Raw genomic sequence first — 7,720 nt, forward strand, 5'->3', positions numbered from 1 at the left:
GATTACACATTATTTTAATAAATCAGTACATGACTAGTCGACCAAAACTTGAAGAAACCGAAGGAAAAAAAATGTTGAAAATTTGATTTCGAATCTAAATCTTGAGACGATACTAAGAAATCCCGGTAACCATTCTATTTATTAGATTTTTCAATAAATCATTTCATAAGAAACTTCTAATTTTCTTAGAAAATGTAAATCATCTAAATCTCGAAAAAAAATATATGCTACAACTATTAACTACTAGAAAAGTAATAACGATTCCACGTTCTCTGCAACCTAATTTGTTGATGCAATTTATAATCATAAAGGCACTGTTTTAAGAGGAAAAAAATTAGTTTGTATCTAAGATTGTTGTTAACAAAATGACTTTTCCTAATTTAATGTAGAAAATTCAGCAAGCTTCTTAGTCATTCATGTATGTCACATACAATTTAACGTTTTCAAGTTGCCCTTGCTTGTTTTATAAATGCTGGAAATTCATCTTAGTGTTTCTGATTTATAGGAAAGTAAAAAAAAAATGAGTTTTGAAGATTTTGCTTTACTTGTAAGATTGCTTATTGTACCTGAGAAAAAAATTCGTTGGTGGTTTCAAACTTTAATTTTGTTTAATATATGGGATTTAATGATTATTAAGGAAAATTTAATGTTTTTAGAAATTTTGTTGTTGCTGGTATATAACATATATGTGTATCAAATATTATTAAAAAATTCTTTAAGGCTTTATTAATTGAATTCAAAAATTATTTAATAACTAGGCATTAAAAACTGAGAAAAATGTATTTTGCAGGACTTGAATTTTGTAATGTGAAGATTACGATATCTTTTCTTACAATGCACTCTTTTTACAAATATTAGATTAGATTCCTTATATCCCGTAAGGTTAAGAATTTAGCTGCTTCAAATATTTTTAAGACCTTACTGAAGACTGAAGCATTTTGAATATTATTAATGCTTCTGGGAAAAAATGACGTTTTACTGTGTAAGGTTTAACAAAAAGCGAAAGCATTTTCTGCCACAAGGAGAGTTTCTAATTGAGGTGGGCTGTTCTGTTCTCAGTTACAAAAATAATCATCTGTAATTTCATTCTTTGTCGGGAAGCATTTTATTTATAAGATTATGCATGATAAGTAAAAGTTTTCTTTCATTGGATATGTGTTTAGTAGCATATGTCTTAGTAGCATATTAATTATAAGAGCAAGTTCTGGAATGGTAATTAGGCAATTTAAAATGGCAAATCTTTAGTGAGTTTGATAGCTTTGTTTCGTAGTTTAAAAATATTTTACTCCTCTAAAACATATCAGATAATAAATATTACCCCTTTTTTTTAAAGCACACAATACTCATAGTACCAAATGGTTGCCACAATATTTAAATGCTCGCTAACGAAAAAACCTTTCCTACCATATAATGATCCATGATTCGAAATGTGTTGAACAAGTTTTCTGATTACTCGTGATAAGGTCTGGTATATTTAACGATATTCTTTTTATGCATGAATTCATTGCCGCCTTTTTCTTAAGAAAGATACTATCTTAATACTTTTAAAAGCAAAACGAAGCATTAATTTGTAGTGAGTTAAGTTTTCGATATTATAATTTTTTGTTGGCTTCCTCTTTGTGAACGTATGTGTATCGATCGAGGTATAGGAAAATTTTTACAAAATATAATTATTTTTACAAGACTTTGAAAGTCTTGTAAACCTGCTTTTTACATTAAAAAGCAAACTCTTTTAAGAATCTTCATTCCGTTGCTTTATATGAATCTTCGCCCCGAGTAATTCCTTGTAGATAAAAAATAATTAGAAAAAAATTATTTTTTGTAAGGGTTAGATTGGGCTTCAACTGTATCTTCATAACGTCCTCTTAATACAATGATACTTTTCGATCATAGCAATATCTTCAAAGCATGTCAGCTTTGCCGACATGTATGTCAAATGTCTCTGTCAAAATGAAACTTGTTGAAAACTTGTATTATCACTCATAATCTGATGCAAAGATTTATGTAAAAGCGTTACCTAAATAGCTTTTTTTAATTTTTTTTTGTTTCTAATTTTAAACATATTGCATTTTTTTAAAAATCATGAAGATGTGTTTATAGATTGATGAAAAATAAACTATTAATAATAATATTTTGGTAGTTTTAAGCCTTTCTAACTTCAATGTTTCGTTCAAATAAGTTTTAAAAAGACGTTACTTTGTGTTTCAAACTGTATTTGATTATACTGGTTAATAATTTTCTAATCTCTGAAATTTTTTTCTCTAAGATATTATTTTTAAAAGCTAATATATTTTATGTCTGTATATTTGAATATGGCTACTTAAGGAAACATTTATGGAAATTTTTTAGAAAAATGGAACTTTTCTAGGAATTTTACAATCACCCCCCCTTCCTACTAATTAAAATTTGTAAGTTACTGAATTGGGTCAATAAGAAAAGGCTGCTTATATAACACTGTTATTATAAACACGAATAGACCAAAATTAAACTGTTGGTAATAATTGAACTTTCGGAATTCCAAGAATAGTGGGAATTCTGTTCGTAAACTCACTAAACGATGTGAACTGGAAATAGAGTGACTTCTTGAACAATGAATTCAAAAATAAGCAGAATCAACTGGAAATAATGTATCTCAGAGAACATAACAAGAGTAAAAATAAAAACACAACAAGAAAATCCAAACTTTCGTGAAAATAAACATGTAAAAAGTAACTTAAACATGTTTTAGAGGGAAGATTTAAAAGCTTCAAGGATAACATTCACAATTTTAAATATCAGTTGGAGATTTTCAATTTGAAAAAGAAAAATTAAAAACTCTAAGCATGGTATATGGATTGTAAAAAAAAAATGCAAAAAAAAAATGCAAAGCTCTATGATAAAGATGATATGCGTGTTTAGTGAATGGAGTATTTCTTCAATTAAAGTTGATGCATGCATCTTGTGAAATTCCATGCAATTCTACATATATTTCCTCTTACCAACTATCATATGGACAGTTGCTGAAATATTCGGTAAAGAATAGCAGTACCAAGATGTGATTCCTCATCTGATATATATTTAACACTGAATCAACTTGGTGTGAAAACTGCGAAGTATACGACAAAAAGTGGAGAGATAAATTGTTAGTTCCTAATTGAATTCAACGAAGTGAAGCAATTGATGATCTGAAGGTTAAAAAGCTTGTATGGTAAAAGGATACTTTAAGCGATATCAATTTTCGACACGCAGACTTATTTAAAAAAAAAAAAAAAAAAAAAAAAAAAAAACGAAATCGAGAGCAAAAAAATGCAAAGCTCTATGATAAAGATGATGTGCGTGTTTAGTGAATGGAGTATTTCTTCAATTAAAGTTGATGCATGCATCTTGTGAAATTCCATTCAATTCTACATATATTTCCTCATACCAACTATCATATGGACAGTTGCTGAACTATTCGGCAAAGAATAGCAGTACCAAGATGTGATTCCTCATCTGATATATATTTAACACTGAATCAAGTTGGTGTGAAAACTGCGAAGTATACGACAAAAAGTGGAGAGATAAATTGTTAGTTCCTAATTGAATTCAACGAAGTGAAGCAATTGATGATCTGAAGGTTAAAAAGCTTGTATGGTAAAAGGATACTTTAAGCGATATCAATTTTCGACACGCAGACTTATTTAAAAAAAAATAAAATAAAACGAAATCGAGAGCAAAAAAATGCAAAGCTCTATGATAAAGATGATGTGCGTGTTTAGTGAATGGAGTATTTCTTCAATTAAAGTTGATGCATGCATCTTGTGAAATTCCATGCAATTCTACATATATTTCCTCTTACCAATTATCATATGGACAGTTGCTGAACTATTCGGCAAAGAATAGCAGTACCAAGATGTGATTCCTCATCTGATATATATTTAACACTGAATCAACTTGGTGTGAAAACTGCGAAGTATACGACAAAAAGTGGACAGATAAATTGTTAGTTCCTAATTGAATTCAACGAAGTGAAGCAATTGATGATCTGAAGGTTAAAAAGCTTGTATGGTAAAAGGATACTTTAAGCGATATCAATTTTCGACACGCAGACTTATTAAAAGAAAAAGAAAAAAAAAAAAAAAAAAACGAAATCGAGAGCAAAAAAATGCAAAGCTCGATGATAAAGATGATGTGCGTGTTTAGTGAATGGAGTATTTCTTCAATTAAAGTTGATGCATGCATCTTGTGAAATTCCATGCAATTCTACATATATTTCCTCTTACCAACTATCATATGGACAGTTGCTGAACTATTCGGCAAAGAATAGCAGTACCAAGATGTGATTTCTCATCTGATATATATTTGACACTGAATCAACTTGGTGTGAAAACTGCGAAGTATACGACAAAAAGTGGACAGATAAATTGTTAGTTCCTAATTGAATTCAACGAAGTGAAGCAATTGATGATCTGAAGGTTAAAAAGCTTGTATGGTAAAAGGATACTTTAAGCGATATCAATTTTCGACACGCAGACTTATTAAAAGAAAAAAAAAAAAAAAAAAAAAAAAACGAAATCGAGAGCAAAAAAATGCAAAGCTCTATGATAAAGATGATGTGCGTGTTTAGTGAATGGAGTATTTCTTCAATTAAAGTTGATGCATGCATCTTGTGAAATTCCATGCAATTCTACATATATTTCCTCTTACCAACTATCATATGGACAGTTGCTGAACTATTCGGCAAAGAATAGCAGTACCAAGATGTGATTTCTCATCTGATATATATTTGACACTGAATCAACTTGGTGTGAAAACTGCGAAGTATACGACAAAAAGTGGACAGATAAATTGTTAGTTCCTAATTGAATTCAACGAAGTGAAGCAATTGATGATCTGAAGGTTAAAAAGCTTGTATGGTAAAAGGATACTTTAAGCGATATCAATTTTCGACACGCAGACTTATTTAAAAAAAAATAAAATAAAACGAAATCGAGAGCAAAAAAATGCAAAGCTCTATGATAAAGATGATGTGCGTGTTTAGTGAATGGAGTATTTCTTCAATTAAAGTTGATGCATGCATCTTGTGAAATTCCATGCAATTCTACATATATTTCCTCTTACCAACTATCATATGGACAGTTGCTGAACTATTCGGCAAAGAATAGCAGTACCAAGATGTGATTCCTCATCTGATATATATTTAACACTGAATCAACTTGGTGTGAAAACTGCGAAGTATACGACAAAAAGTGGACAGATAAATTGTTAGTTCCTAATTGAATTCAACGAAGTGAAGCAATTGATGATCTGAAGGTTAAAAAGCTTGTATGGTAAAAGGATACTTTAAGCGATATCAATTTTCGACACGCAGACTTATTAAAAGAAAAAAAAAAAAAAAAAAAAAAAAAAAAACGAAATCGAGAGCAAAAAAATGCGAAGCTCTATGATAAAGATGATGTGCGTGTTTAGTGAATGGAGTATTTCTTCAATTAAAGTTGATGCATGCATCTTGTGAAATTCCATGCAATTCTACATATATTTCCTCTTACCAACTATCATATGGACAGTTGCTGAACTATTCGGCAAAGAATAGCAGTACCAAGATGTGATTTCTCATTTGATATATATTTGACACTGAATCAACTTGGTGTGAAAACTGCGAAGTATACGACAAAAAGTGGACAGATAAATTGTTAGTTCCTAATTGAATTCAACGAAGTGAAGCAATTGATGATCTGAAGGTTAAAAAGCTTGTATGGTAAAAGGATACTTCAAGCGATATCAATTTTCGACACGCAGACTTATAAAAAAAAAAAAAAAAAAAAAAAAAAAAAAAAAACGAATTCGAGAGCAAAAAAATGCAAAGCTCTATGATAAAGATGATGTGCGTGTTTAGTGAATGGAGTATTTCTTCAATTAAAGTTGATGCATGCATCTTGTGAAATTCCATGCAATTTTACATATATTTCCTCTTAACCAATTGCTCCAAAAATTCAATTATTATATGTGTAACCAATATAACCGACCAATTAAGCCTCCATGAAAAACTTTGCAATTTCATTTTGGTTTTGATGTTTTTTTATTAGATTGTAATCTATTGTACCTATTTGTATTATATGTAAATAACCTAACAGTTTGCTTCAAAAAAAAAATATAAAAATATGAAAAAAAAATATTTAAAAGAAAAAAAAAACTGTACAAGAAAAAAATTTAAAGAAAAAAATGGAAAAGAAAAAAAATAAAAATATGAAAAAAAAGAAAAAATATATAAAAGAAAAAATATATAAAAAAAAATATATAAAAGAAAAAAAAATTATGCAAGAAAAAAATTTAAAGAACAAAAGAAAAAAATCTGAAAAAGAAAAGTAAAAAAAAATGTGAAAAATTAAAAAAAAGCAAACTATGGTAATAGTATCTTGTATAATATTTTTATGTATACCTTTCAATTTGCATGCAAAAATGTTTTGTTGATTTCAACTAAAAAGGATAACAAATTAATATTAAGTATGCATTTTTGTTTTTAGTGTTCTGTTTATTGAAAAATTGTTTTAATCATTTTATTTATCTATAAAAATTTGCCTTTTTTCTCGAATTACAATAATTTCATACATTACTTCAAGAGTTCAACTTTGTAACATTGAAAATTTCTATTTCTTGATAGCTTTAAATTTTATTTAATTGTAGACTATTTGTTAAATATAATATTTTTTTAAGCTCTAACTGAATCTTTTTGCTTAATTGAAGAAAAAAATTAAATCTTTGCATCAGTGTTTCATACTTTTTTTGTAATACTTTATTGCGAATTGATAAATTGAGTGATATATATTGTTTTAATTTCGGAAAAGTCGAAAACCTTCAGTAATTGGCTATATTTTTACGAATAAAATTTTAAACGAAGTGTTAAGTTCGTAAGAACGAATTTAAGTGACTCAAACCAAAATTTCTTTTGCAATTTTTAGAATATCTTTAAACTAATAGATTCGAATCAATTAATAGAATCCTCAAAAACATTGAATCAAATGGATGATTCGCGAAATGTTTCTATTAAGATCATCGACTCAAAATTTTACTATAATCGTCAGTATCATAAGATGATATTGAAAGGACGTTTTTACTAAGTTGATCCTCTTATTTTCTTGTTTTTAATATTTACTATGAAATCAATGAAATTCTTTGAAAAACAGGGCGGAGCAATACCTCTCGTATCACCTATGGTTCAAATTACTGGAAGCCTGTCAAACAATTATATGTGCTGATATTATTAACTGGAATTTTCAAATCCATTCAAGTGTAAATTCTATTAAAATAATTTCCTAACTTCAATAGAATTTCAATTTAATTAACCAAGGGTGTTTTCTTTTCAGAGGGGGGGGGTGCTTAAATGAATAAACGTTAATGAATGCCAGCCTTTATCATGAAATTCTCTCATACGAATATCAGATCTTTTCAAAGTAAAGAAATAATTATTTTTTCCAGTTCAATTAACTATCTTTAATTATTTCCATTGAAATATTTCAACTAAAGCAACAATTTTAGAATTTTTGTTTCGATTTTTATGTGTGCAAAGTTTTCATAATAAATATTTTAGAAAAGCACGAAATTAGTAAAATTATCTAAACTACATTTGAAATTTTTCTGCCTGTAAAATTAAAATGTAAAAATAAACTGTTAAAAACGAAAACAATACTAAGAATAAACGACACATTAGTTGGTTCTTTGTTTAAGCGCCATTTGGAAATAAGTCTCTAAAGTTTTGAATCTT

This window comes from Parasteatoda tepidariorum, chromosome 9, assembly GCF_982258835.1.
Source record: "Parasteatoda tepidariorum strain Cologne lab strain chromosome 9, Ptep-v5.0, whole genome shotgun sequence".
NCBI classification, from domain to species: Eukaryota; Metazoa; Arthropoda; class Arachnida; order Araneae; family Theridiidae; genus Parasteatoda; species Parasteatoda tepidariorum.